The sequence below is a fragment of the Mastomys coucha genome, unplaced genomic scaffold, assembly GCF_008632895.1.
Source record: "Mastomys coucha isolate ucsf_1 unplaced genomic scaffold, UCSF_Mcou_1 pScaffold18, whole genome shotgun sequence".
In the NCBI taxonomy this organism is placed as follows: Eukaryota; Metazoa; Chordata; class Mammalia; order Rodentia; family Muridae; genus Mastomys; species Mastomys coucha.
The window spans coordinates 52,725,061-52,740,095 of record NW_022196900.1 but is presented as its reverse complement, the minus strand read 5'-3'; positions in this window follow the sequence as shown (position 1 = coordinate 52,740,095).

Here is a 15,035-nt window from a genome sequence, read left to right as displayed (position 1 = left end):
AAAAAAAAAAAAAAAAAGAAAGACAACCCCCTCTAGTCCTAAAGGTCAGGGCACTGGATTAACCACTCTTCATAACTGCTTCAAGCTGAACACAGGAGTTGATATTTTTTGAAGGGGGGCAGGAGGAGGGAGGTAGGGAATAAAGGAGTGTTGGTTGACAGAAGTGTCTTGACTGGATCTGCCTAAAAATACAAGACATCAGAAATCCTGGTGCTATTTGTATTTTGATGCTAATTCTGCTCTCCTGAGAGGGGTAGTGGACTAGGAGTGAGTCAAGTACCCAGGTGACTCCTTGTGAACCAATCCCCTAATGAATAATGGAGCCAGCCACTTGGTGAGTAGGCAGGACTTCTGGGTTGGACAGAGGAAGAAAAGAAGGAAGAGAGCCTATTGGAGAGGGATAGTGTGAGGACAAGATATAGCTACTAGTGTCTCCAGGCTTGTGATGAATCCTAGCAAATCTACTAGGATTCACCACCTGAGAAATCAGATTTAATATGATTTACAAGACTAGGATTTTATTTGTTACACCTAGAGATTGAGTTACCATTGTTTCTGAAAAAGAAAAAAAAAAAGAAAAAGAAAAAAAAGACAAAAAAAAATGTATACTTGCTGTCTCTTAAGGACCAAAGGCCTGCTGGTTCTTAAGTTAATCCTGCAGGATGCTGGTTCATAAATTAATCTAAAGGAAAGCTGAAGGAAAGGACTAGACTGATATGTAAAATAAAAGACTGGATTCAGGTTTTGCAAGAGATGCATTACCCAGAGAAATTTTTAGGATAAAAAGAGAGAACTTCTAAGAGAACTGACAGACACAGAAACAGACATACACAAACATAGATACACACAGAGAAACAGATAGACAGACATACACAAGGAAGCAGGGCATAGACAAAGAAATCTCTTAGAATAGTAAGCAAGTAAAATGTAGACAGAGAAATCTTCAGAGAGAAGAGCGAAGCAGACTGGAAAAGCTGTATCAAGCAGAACATGGGAAGTCAGCTTGGATTCAAAATTTGAATTCAAGTCCTTTTCTTTGCAGATCCTAGATACCCTTCTCTCAAAATCCCTCTACGTGCCTTGGCAATTATTTACAACAAATAACTTTTAAAAGACCTACATACACTGTATTGTGGTTATACACCCACAAACACACACACACACACACACACACACACACACAGAGAGAGAGAGAGAGAGAGAGAGAGAGAGAGAGAGAGAGAGAGAAAGCTCATATAGTTTGGGATTGGTTAACTTGGGTTTAACATATACATCTCTTAATTCAAACTTTTTCTAGAATATTACAATGTCATGAAATAGGTTTCATATAATTTTTAAGAGTGGTAAATAAATATTATATATATATATATATATATATATATATTCATTCAAGGACTAAAATATTAATGAAGCTTAACAGAACCTTTTGACTCCAAATATTTAAATGATTGCATTTGGAAATTGAAGAACAATTTCTTGGTGGACTATAAATATATTTTGAATTCTATAAATATTGTGCTATCAAGCATCATCTATACTCTCATCTTTTAAATATGTAAGTGCCTAAAGGTGCTTGAATATGCTACATGACAAGACAGTATGTTTTAAAACTATTTCATCAGCCTTCTCATTCTTATTCTGTTAATTACAATTTTTCTAAATTTAACTGATTTGTTTATATTTAGCTTTACTTTCTTCCATGATGAAATATCCAAGAGCACTTTTACCTTTCAGTAGAACACTATTAACATGCTATATTTATGTTTGTTGAAATAGTGTTGGGTGAGTAAATACCTCAGTAGTTAAAAGCACTTTCTGCTATTACAGAGGACCTCAGAGCATAAATACAGAGTTAAATAAGAATAACTAATAAGAGAAAGCATATGATATTATAAAACAATATTATGCATATTTTTTTAATACTCACATGGCAGAAAGGGAGAGTACTGGTTGTTCCATCTCCTCGTATCCAACTATTACCACTCCTGAAGATTTCATTTAGAAAGACTAGTTGCTTCTCAAAGTTCTTACTTCCAAATAATACTATGAAAACGACATTACTGTCTCAATACATGACCTTCAGGGATGATGGTGCATTCAGTACATACATTGGCCAATGCCGAGTTAAAACAACATGATAAAATATCTTACCTATTGATAATGTTCAAAATCATTTACCAACTGGGAAAGCCAGTGACTGGGTCTACCTAATTTTATTCTACATGCAATCCTGTAAAGACACAAACTACAAGAATTTATACTGTGCTGGATAGTTTTATTTCAACTTGATGCAAACTAAAGACATCAGTGAGGAAGGAATTACAATTAAGAGTGAATCCTGTACTCCAGCCCTTCCCACCCAACTCACACACAGAGACATTTTGACTCCCAGGAGATATGATAAACACAGGAATGCAGGTGAGGCCCCAACCCCCTCCCCAATACCTGGCCTAACTGGGACCTCCCAGGCCCCCCAGGACTCAGAGGAAGCAGGAACTGCCACCCAGCCAGACATACATTCCTTCCAACTCACAACTTCCTGTGCTCTTGCCTCCCCAGACTCCTCCCCTGCCCTGCCCTAGCCTGCCTACACCCACAGACATCCTGACCCTAAGGAGTTCTGATACAGCCAGGCTCAAAGATCAGGTGCTCCAGGACCCCCATACCCAGAGACAACATGACCAAAAGAGGCCTAACAAAACCAGGCTCACAGGAGGAACAGGCTCCAGTCAGGGACAGCAATGCCAGTTAATGAGATAACCAGATGGTGAGAGGCAAACACAAGACATTAGCAACAGAAACCAATGCTACGTGTCAACATCAGAACCCAATTCTCCCACAACAGCAAGCCCTGGATAACCCAACACACATGTAAAGCAAGATTCAGATCTAACATCCCATCTCATGGAGATGATAGAGGACTTTAAGAAGGATAAAATTAACTCCCATAAAGAAATATAGAACACAGGTAAAGAGATAGGAGCCCTTAAAAAGGAAACACATAAATTTTTAGAGAAATAAGGAAAGCACAACCAAATGGGAAAAAGGAATTGAATAAAACCATGCAGGATCTAAAAATGAAAATAGAAACTATAAAGAAATCATAAAGGGAGACAACCCTGGAGATAAAAAAAATGTAGGAAAGAGACCAGGAAACACAGATGCAAGCATCACCAACAAAATACAAGAGATAAAAGAAAGAATCTCAGGCATAGAAGATACCATAGAAGACATTGATATTCAAAGAAAATACAAAAAGCAAAAAGCACCAAACTTAAAACATCTAAGAAATCCAGGACATAGTGAAAAGACCAAACCTAAGGGAGAATATCATCCTGAGTAAGGTAACCCAATCACAAAAGAACGCACATAATATGCACTCTCTGATAAGTGGTTATTAGCCCAGAAGTTTGGGATACAGGAAGAACAACCAACAAACCACAAGAAACTCAAGAAGAAGGAAGACCAAAAGGTGGACATTTCATTCCTTCTTAAAAGGGGGAACCAAATACCCACGGAATGAGTTGCAGAGATTAACTATGGAGCAGAGACTGAAGGAAGGACAAGCCAGCCTAAATATAGCTATCTCCTGAGAGGCTCTGACAGTACCTGACTAATACAGATGTAGAGGCTCACAGCCATCCATTGAACTGAGTACACGGTCCCCAATGAAGCAGTTAGAGAAAGGACCTATGGAGTTGAGGGGTTTGGAGCCCCTTAGGACAAACAACAATATGATCTAAATAGTACCCTCAGAGCTCCCAGGGTCTCAACCACCAACCAAGGACTGCACATGGTGGGTTTGATTGTTCTGGCAGCATGTGTATAGTAGAGGATTGCAAAGTAAATCATCAATGGGAGGAGAGGCCCTTGGCCCTGTGAAGGTTCTATGCCCCAGTGTAGGGGAATGCCAGGACCAATAAGTGGGAGAGGGTGGGGTGGCAGGCATGGGGAGGGGGGAGGCAACAGGGGATTGTTCTTGTTGTTTTTGTTTGTTTGTTTGTTTGTTTTTTGGAGGAGAAACTGGGAAAGGAGAAATTTACATGTAAATAAAGAAAATATCAAAAAAAAAAAAAAGAATAGTAGGAAGAGATGAGAGCAAAGATTCCCAACTTAAATGGGTAATAAATATCATCAACAAAATTATAGAAGAAAACTAAAGAAAGAGATGCCCATAAACATACAAGAAGCCTACAGATTGTCAAATGGATTGAAGAAGAAAATAACTCCTGTCCCAATCAAAGTACCAAACACACAGAAGAAAGAATATTAAAAATAGTAAGGGAAAAAGTTCAAGTAACATATAAAGGCAGATCTATCAGAATTATACCAGAATTCTCAACAAAGACTCTAAAAGCCAGAAGGTCTTGGGCAGATTTCATACAGACCCTAAGAGAACAAAAAAGGAGGCCCATGCTTCTATATCCAGGAAAACTCTCAATTACCATAGATGGAGAAATCAAGATATTCCATGACAAAACCAAATTTAAACAATATCTTTTCACTAATCCAGCCCTACAGAGGATAATAGAAGGAAAACTCCAACTCAAGGGGGGAAACTACCAACTCCCCAAAAGCAATAAATTAATCTTCCCACAACAAATCCAAGAGAACCACACAAATATAATTCTAACAATAAAAATAACAAGAAGCAACAATCATTGATCCTTAATATCTCTCAACATCAATGGACTCAATTCCCCAACAAAAACTGGATACATAAACAGAACCCCGCATTTTGTTGCATACAGAAGAAAAACACTTCAGTGACAAGATAGACACCAGTTCAGAGTGAAAGACTGGAAAAAAATTCTTCAAGCAAATGGTACCAGTAAACAAACTAGAGTAGCCACTCTTTTTTTTCTTTTCAGTCTTGTTTTGTTTTGTTTTTCAAGACAGGGTTTCTCTGTGTAGTCCTGGCTGTCCTGGAACTCACTCTGTAGACCAGGCTGGCCTCAAACTCAGAAGTCTGCCTGCCTCTGCCTCCCAAGTGCTGGGATTAAAGGCATATGCCACCACCCAGCAAGAAGCCATTCTGATATCCAATAAAATATAGTTCCAACCAAAAGTTGTCAAAAATGATGAGGAAGGGCACTTCATAAGCATCAAAGGAAAAATCCACCAAGATGAACTCTCAATTCTGAACATCTATGCTCCAAATGCAAGGGCACCCACATTTGTAAAAGAAATATTGCTAATGCTAAAACCATAAATTGTACCTCACACAATAATAATGGGACAATTCAACATCTTACTCTCTTCAATGGACAGATCATGGAAACAGAAATTACAGAGAGACACAGTGAAACTAACAGAAGTTATGTATGCATTTAACAGATATCTACAGAACATTTCACCCTAAAACAAAAGAATATACCTTCTTCTCAGCATCTTATCTACATTTTCCAAGATTGTCCATATAATCAGACACAAAACAGATATAAGAAGACTGAATAAATCTCTTACATAATCTTGGACCACCATAGAGTAAGGCTGGTCTTCAATAACAATAAAAATAACAGAAAACCCACATACACATGGAAGCTGATAACTTTCTACTCAATGATAGGTCAGGGAAGAAATCAAGAAATTAAAGACTTCTTGGAATTTAGTAAAAATGAAGGCACAATATACCCAAACTTATGGAACATAATGAAAGCAGTACTAAGAGGAAAACTCTGAATGCCTCTATAAAGAGATTGGAGAGAGCTTATGGTAACAGCTTAACAGCTGGTCTGAAAGCTCTAGAACAAAAAGAAGCAAATATACCTAAAAGGAGTAGAAGGCAGGAAATATTCAAACTAAGGGCTGAAATCAATCAAGTAGAAAGAGAGAATAAAGAATCAACAAAACTAGGAGTTGGTGCTTTGAGTAAATCAACAAGATAGATAAACCATTACCCAAACAAACTAAAGGGATAAGAGACCGTATCAAAATTAATAAAGTCAGAAATAAAAAGGGAGACATAACAGAAACTGAGGAGATTAAAAAAAAACTCATCAGATCCTACTACAAAGCCTATACTCAACAAAACCAGAAAATCTAGATGAAATGGAGGGTTTTCTAGACAGATACCAGGTATGAAAGTTAAGTCAGGATCAGATAAACCATCTAAATAGTCCCACATCACGTAAGGAAATAGAAGCAGTCATTAAAAGTATTCCAAACAAAAAATGCCCAGGGACAGATGGTTTTAGTGCTGAATTCTCAGATCATCAAAGAAGACCTAATTCTGATAATTCACAAAATATTCCACAGATTTGAAACAGAAGGGACACTACCTAATTCGTACTATGAAGTCACAGTTATACTGACACATAAACCACATAAAGATCCAACAAAGAAAGAGAATTTAAGACCCATTTCCCTTATGAATACTGATGCAAAATTACTTAGTAAAATTCTAGCAAACTAAATTCAAGAATACATCAAAATGATCATTCACCATGATCAAGTAGGCGTCATTTCAGGGATTAAGAGATGGTTCAATATATGAAATTCTATCAACATAATATCATATATTAAAAAAATCAATGAAAAAAACCCCACATGATTATATCATTTAGATTCTGAAAAGCCTTGGAAAAAATACAACACCTCTTCATGTTAAAAGTCTTAAACGATCAGGAATTCAAGACTCATACCCAAACACAGTAATATCTATATACAGTAAACAAGTAGCCAACATCAAACTAAATGCAGAGAAACTTGAAACTGGAAACAACCCAGATGTCCTTCAGCAGAGGTATGGATATAGAAAATGTGGTACATTTACACACTGGGTTTATGAAATTTGCAGGCAAATTGTTGGAACTAGAAAATATTCTCCTGAGTGAGGTAACCCAATCACAAAAGAACACACATAGTATGTACTCACTGATAAGTGTATATTAGCCCAAAAGCTCAGAATACCCAAGATACAATCCCACAAATCACACAAAGCTTAGGAAGAAGGAAGATCAAAGTGTGGATGCTTCAATCCTACATAGAAGGGGTAACAAAATAATCATAGAAGGTAGAGGAAGGGAGGGACCTGAGAAGGAGAGAAGCTGAGGAGAAAAAAATGGTGGGCAGGATTAGGTATGGGAAGGGACAGGAGAGAAGTACAGAGCTTCAGGAAATTGTATAGAAATGTGTAGCACTGGGGGATGGAGAACTGGGAGTAGCTACTAGGAAGTCCCAGGTGCCAATGAAGCCTGAGGCTCATACTACCCAACACAGGGATGACATTAGTTGAAATTCCCAACAAAGGGAATATAGAACCTGTAGAGACTACCTACAGTAGATAGACATTCCCTCCAGTTGAAGGAATCCCAAAACTTTTAACCCAGATTTGTTCCTGTCTAAAGGAAATGTAGTAACAAAAATGGAGCAGAGAATGAATGAAAGGCCTCCCCACCTAGCGATCCATCCCTTCTGCAGATACCAAACTCTGAAACCATTACTGATGCCAAGAAGTGCTTGCTGACAGGAGCCTGATATGGCTGTCACCCAAGAAGCTCTTCAAGCACCTGACTAATACAGATGCAGATACTCACAGCCAACCATTAGACTGAGCCTGGGGAACTCAATGGATAAGCTAGGGGAAGGACTGAAGGAGCTGAAGGGGATTGCAACCCAACAGAAAGAACAATATCAACTATCCAGACAATCCAGAGCTCCCTAGGGCTAAACCACCAACAACAAAAGTATACATGTAGGGATCCAATGGCTCCAGCTACATATGTAGCAGAGGAGACACTTATCTGACATTAACAGGAGAGCAGGCCCTTAGTCCTATGAAGGCTTGATGCCCCAGCATAGGAGAATGCTTGAGAGATGAGGATTGAGTAGTTGAGTGGATGGAGGAGAACCTTCATAAGGGCAAAGGGAGGAAGGGATGGAGTTGGGAGTTTATGGAGGAGAATCCTGGAAGGAGGATACCATTTGAAATGTAAATGAATAAAATGATTAATAAATAAAAAATAATTAAATAAAAAAGTCTCCAGAGGATCCAACTCTAGGTCACTGTATTAATTACTGATTTATAGTACAGGGCCCAGCCCATTGTGGGTGTTGCCATGCCTGGGCTGGTGGTCCTGAGTTCTATAACAAAGTGTGTAGAATCTGTGGATGCAAGTCAGTAAGCAGAACTTATTCATGGCCTCTGAATCAACTCCTGATTCCATGTTCTGTCCTGACTTCCTTCAGTGATTGACTGCAATATGGGCATATAAGCTTTCTTACCAACATTGAAAGTGTGGGTAAAGATGGTCTATGTCTTAGTTAAGGTTTCTATTGCTGCTGGATATATAGCCTTTTCTTCAGAAATTTCAATAGTTTTTATTGTTGTTATTGTTGAATTTCTTTGTTCAATTATTTTAGAACACCAAATAATAATGGTGAATGGCAAGTAATTTATTTCTCATTTAATAATAATGCTTAAACCTTCCCTATCAAGCATATTGCAACTGTCTTTAGTTGCTCGATTCTGAGGTCTTTACAGTGGCTATTATTATATCTACTCCATAAAATATTTTATTTCTCAGAAAAAGAGCAAAGAAATATCTTTAAAAGTGTTTCGTATCACTGCCTGAGTTCAATTCCCAGCAACCCCATCGTAGCTCACAACCATCTATAATGAGATCTGATGCATTCTTCTAGTGTGTGTCTGAAGATAGCTGCAGTGTACTCATATACATAAAAATAAATAAATCTTTTTTTTAAAGTGTTTTGCATCCTTAGTAATGGGTAAAGTAAATAAGAAGGAAGACCCAAGTGAGCATGTCTCACTCTCACTTAGAAGGGGGATATCCAGGGGAGGCACCTTCTTATAGGTGAAGCAGATGGGAGGAGGGAGCCTGAGGGGAAACAGGAAGGAGGCAGCACTGGAGATGGAAATAAAGAAATAAATGAAAAAAACAACATGATTTTCTTGTGATTTCAGTGCTTAATTTCTTTAATATATGTTTTTTCTAACAAAAATTTTGTTATCCTAAAATATATGTTTTTCTAACAAAATTTAATAACAATGTATCTCCCAAATATCAGAAATCCTCATGAGACAACTTAGATATTATATCTAAATGTGCCTTGTAAACTTTATTTTTGTTTCATGTTGTTTTGTGACGGGTACTCTTTATCACTTGTGATGACCTGGAACTTGCTGTGAAGACCAAGCTTTTCCCAGACTAAGACTTACCTGCCTCAGCTTTCTGAGCCCTGGGATTGAAGATGTGTGCCAACTTGACTTTGTCTTGACCTTATGTACTTTAAAGGACAACATAAAAATGAGAAAAAATGTTTTATCTAAAGGATAATTACTTCATGTTCCTTCTCTTTTAGCACAAAATTATTGACTATTATGATGATAAATCTAGATTATAAATTTGATGGGATTTTCATCACCATAGAAACATACCTCTGGGGATGACGTAAAAATGTTTGTTGAGGAAAGAGCCATCTTATGTGTCAGTAGCATTATACCATGAGCTGAGAGCCTGGACTAAATGAGAAAAGAAAGCCAGTAGACCACTCACAGCCACTGAGCTTTGCTTCTTGACCACAGACAGAATGCGACCACCTTTGCCTACTTTGAGGGACTGCAATCCCAATCCACAAACCAGAATAAGTTCTTCCTTCCTTAACTTTCTTTTTTGTCAGACACTTTCTTATTGTAACTTGTAGAAATGTAGCTAACACAGAAAGTGGAATTGTGTCTTTGATAAATCTGTGTTGTTCTTAGCCTTTTCTTAATGGTTTTCTGGAAGATGTACATTAGTTTGGACTTGTGGGCAAGGAAAGCCTTGGTATACTGTAAAGTGACTCTAATTGGAATTTCTGGTAAGAGTTCAGGAGAAAAGAAACCAAGGGAAATGTGGTCAGTAAAGGCATGTCTTCTGTGGTATCAGAGAGCAATGACTACCAGGGAAATCAGGTACAGACTACTCCTATATATATCCCAGGATAGAATCTAGCTGTAGTCTTTGCATGTCCTGAGTGAGGTTGAGTGCAAAAAGGATCTACAAAGTCACTTTGCTGAGGAAGTTACAAGGCACAATGGAGTTTTTCACAGAAAGGAGGAAATATAACATGTAGTTTGTTTACTTGGCCTATGGTGGGGCAATGGCCACACTTGAACCTATTAAGGTTGCCAGAGACCATGCTTTGATACTAAATTCCCCAATGTCTATGGAGATAGATGATGAATCCCTATGAAAACTTCAGGCTTCTCTTCTCAACACTAACTGGAGATCAGAGTTGTTTTTGAATCCATAAAGCAAGAGAGATCAATATTATAATAAATATGCATTCAGATGTGTAGGAGAGAGAATGGACACAGGAGACAAAGGTATCTAGCTGTGAGGCATTGAATATTTTCTTTTTATGCCACAAATCTGAATTTCAAAAGAATAATTTATAAGAATTAATTTTATTGAGAAAGATATTGGTTTAGCAAAAATATGAAAATTTCTTTCTAGTTAAAGGGAGTTGGTATATCCAATTATTTTGCATTTTTGAAGAAATTCAATAGGTGTACCAATAATATATTTAAAAACCATTGTGAGAGAGAGTGGATTCAGAAAGGTTTTTGATTATAGCTTTCTGCTTGAGTACATAATCAACTTCACAGTCAGATATTTGCAAGCCTGAGAATTATTAGTATTACTGATGTGCCTTATTAAAAGCATAAAAGTGCTTTAATCCTTCTCAGAAGGTGTTATGAAGCACATAGATTTAGTAATATAGCCTTTGGGATTTTCAAGTTAATTTTCTAGTCCTTTTATGATTGATAGATACAAACATGTTCTAGGGTTTCACTTGAGAAATATCAAAGGAAAAGAAAATGATATATCAAAATATTCTGAGAAATTAACTCTGAACTTCAGGAATCATAGGCAAGAGTTATGATCAAACATAGTTTTAATGTTATACAGGTAGCAGATAATTATAGAAAAGGTAGAAAAATCTGGATATAGAAGTGCCAGGGAAGAAACAAACCAGTAGAAACAGAATCCAGACTAACAACAGTTACAGAAGGGTGTATTTCTAAATTACTTTCCTCTGAATCCAGAGCCTGAAATGAGACCATGGATAGAAATTACATAATCATCAAAGAAGCATGAAATTATAAGAGATAAAGAACATCAAATGAATTGGAGAAATACTTACATGGAAGTACCAGACAAAAGCTAACTGAAGAGATTGAAACACTTAAAAATAGAAGATAATAGAGAAAAATCTACAATTTTTGAAGACCCAAAGAGAATGTATTTGATGTAAAATATGACCTTTTCAAACTAAGCAAGTTAAGAAAGTTGGAAAATAATTAGAATTGGAAACAACAATAGCAACAACAACAACAACAACATATAGAGCCAGACTGGGAGTGGAACTCAGTCGAAGAGTCCTTATTTAGTATTTTAAAGGCATTAGGTATGAAAACAAAGTACAGACAGCAGCAATAACAATTAACAAAGTAAAAGCAACACAATTCTTGATCCATTCTCATATCTATGGTTTTATTATCTGTACAATGATTCCTGTAAAAAAGATGGAATATAATTCCCTACTTTTTGTTTACCATGACCAATAGAATATGGTAGACATTTTATTGTGCTGGTTTGCACCTAGATTTCTAGACTATGAACAGAAGTGATTGCAAAGTTGTGCATTACTCTACTAGAATGTAACATTTACAATTATAACTTTTTTTTTCCATTATGAGAGTCTGTGCTAAAAGTATTAATTACTTTTTGTTGCTGTGATTAAAATCTCATGCTCAAAAACAACTTAAGGAAGAGAGCTACAGCAGCAGAGGTTAGAATTCGTATAATAGAAGAGCATGATAGCAGGAAGCAGAGGTATGAGCAAGAAGCTGAGAGATCTCATCCTTATCGGATCAGAGGAAGCAGACACAATTTAGAAGTAAGGCAAGCCTATAAAATACCAAAGCCTACTAGTGATGTCCTTTATCCAGCAAGCTTCTACCTCCTAAAGGTTCTATAACCTCCTAAAACAGTGCCAAAATCAGGACAAAGAATTGGAATATGTAGGAGTATGAGGGACATTTCTCATTTGAACCACCAAAAATGGCTAATTGATGGCAATAATTATTTTGTTACAGGATAGTATCTATTCTTGATCTACCTTGTTCTGCTCCTATTTCATTTTATTTTAATATTTAACTTTATATATGGTAATATTTGAAAAACCTCTTTGTAAGTAAAGATAATACATAAAATTTTAGCATATAAGTTTAATTGCAAGGCAGGGTTGAGTGGCCGACAGGTAAGTGACTTAATGTAAAACTTATGTTCTTTGTAGATGAGAAATTCAATGAATATCTAAACTTAGTAATACTATTTTAAATCACTAAATCTAAGACTCCATTAATATAAAAATAGTATAAAGCATATTCAGGGACAAATAATTTCATGTTTACTGTCCTCATTTAATATACTGTTCAGTAAAATTACAGAACAGTTGCATGGATATTTTTGAATATTCTTATAGCCACAGTGAGATTGTAAAAATGTAGTTCCGTTACTATATTGTGTTTAAATCCAAATGTAAAATTATAAGATATAGTTACAGCAAAACTATTAATGCTATAGTTCACTTATCCTGAATTATTATTAAACTTAGTAATTTTTACATTTCAGCTGTTCTTGGTTCTCAGACCAGATGGATATGTTAAATATTCAAAAGCCATGTTTATCCAGTGGTCACTGTATTTACCAGTATAGTACTAAAATATATGAAGTGAATATCTATTTAATACACAAGAACATTTAAGAGAGGATAACAATAATCAAGTCTCAAATTATTATGTAAAATGCACAGGAAGTTTAAATAATAAAAACTGATATATTCATTTCTTCTGACCTCTCCTTCAGTGGTTCCATAATAAAACATTTTAAAGATTTCTATTCAAATAAACATGATTTTGTACTTTACCTCCTGCTGCAACAAATCTAAAATGCTACAAGTAAAAAGCTGCTAAAAATTACAAATTACCACCCAGGCTTTCCTGCTTTCATGAGGATAATTAGTCCTATTTTTGAAGGACCAGAAATTATTGCCAAACAATTAGATACATCTCTAGGAAAGCTCATCACTTTGCCTTCAACATACCTTTTTGGAAAAAGAGAAAAGTAATCTGTTTCCATTTAAAGTTGAGTTTGAGATGCTTCACTTTACATTGTCTCTGAAATTAATTGAATTGAATGTGAAAAGTTCTACAAAACAAGATAATGAAATGGAAAGAGAGGTTTTAAACACAGCAACCAGAAAGACTAGAAGTGACTCAGAGCTATGTGCCCACACTGTCATTATCCCATTGCCTCTTTCAGTGCAATCTTATATTTTTGTCTTTCCAAAACACTTAAACTAAAATTTGGGAAGCTATTTTAAAAATAGAAAGCAATAAATTCTTTTGAAATTGCTTTTAGTTTTTCAAGATTAGGCATATTCATTTTATTCTATGTGTGCATGTTTTGTCATTCCACAGGCATAGAGAGTGCATATATACTGCATGCATTCTCCAGGCCTGTGGAAATCAGAAGAGAGCATTGAAAACCCTGGGAATAGAGTTACAATAGTGAACCACCATGTCAATGGTGATAGTTGAACTTGTATCCTTTTCAAGAGTATCAAGTGCTCTTAATGGGTAAACAATCTCTCCAGAACCGTGTTCTGTGATTTAAGACACACTCACACATACACACACACACACACACACACACACACATGTGCACACACACACACGTATGTATGTATGTATGTATGTATTATGTATGTATGTGTATGTGTGTATGTATGTGTGCATGAAGTAACCATGTGTTAGTCCAATCCTGATGCTGTAATAAAGTGCCACAGACTAGAAAAATTATAAGGGCCGGGCGTGGTGGCGCACGCCTTTAATCCCAGCACTTGGGAGGCAGAGGCAAGTGGATTTCTGAGTTCAAGGCCAGCCTGGTCTACAGAGTGAGTTCTAGGAAAGCCAGGGCTACACAGAGAAACCCTGTCTCGAAAAACCAAAAAAAAAAAAAAAAAAAAAAAAAAAAAAAAAAAAAAAAAAAAAAGAAAAAAAAAAAAAACAGAAAAATTATAAGGAATAGAGCTTAGCTTCTATACTTTTGGAACTGATGATAAAAAGGTGATAAATACCAACACTGGGATTGTAGCTGATAGATGTGGACTGAGGGACTGTTTTATTGATCATGCTTCCTTTTTCCATACTCACTTAATGGAAAAGGTGGATGCGATACTCTGTTTTCATGGGATACAAGCCATAAAAAGGAAAGACAATGTAATTCTCCGAATCTTCCACAATAGCATTAACTCCACCCATAAGAAGACAGTTGTGGCCTAGTTCCCTTCCAGATTCCTTTATCCAAATCTCTATATCTCTTCCACAATGCACTTAAATTCTAATTAATTGAACTGAAAAAGGACACCTACATACATACAAACCTATGTATGCTGTCCACGTTCATAAAAATGATCATTTTGTTTTTAACAAGATCTTAGTCCAGTATTTGGCTGATCATATATTCAACGTGTATCTCATAAGTTAATAGTTTGTTTTTGTTACTTGAAAAATAGAATTTTGAACTCTGATTTGTTCATTATTTATATTCATTTGGATTCAGTCTCTTTAGTACTAAGATTAAGTGGGGGTAACATCACTATCTCTATCTATACATATGAAAATGGGAAAACATCTATCTATCAATCTATCTATCTGTCTTTCTATCTATCTATCTATCTATCTATCTATCTATCTATTTATCTATTTAACTATCTATCTGTATATTTATACCTCATTAGTATGGTTGTGGACTGAAAAAGCAAATTATTTCAACATAAGAAACTTACTTTCTAGTGGCATGAAAAGTCATAAGAAAAATAGTTTATATATACAGTTTACAATAGAAATGAAAGATGCATATAGCTTTGGAGTAAGAAGTAATTAAATATCATTTTCTTCAGTGGGTGTTCCAGAAGTATAAGGGTAAGACTATATCCATAGACTTCATCAAGTAATGAAT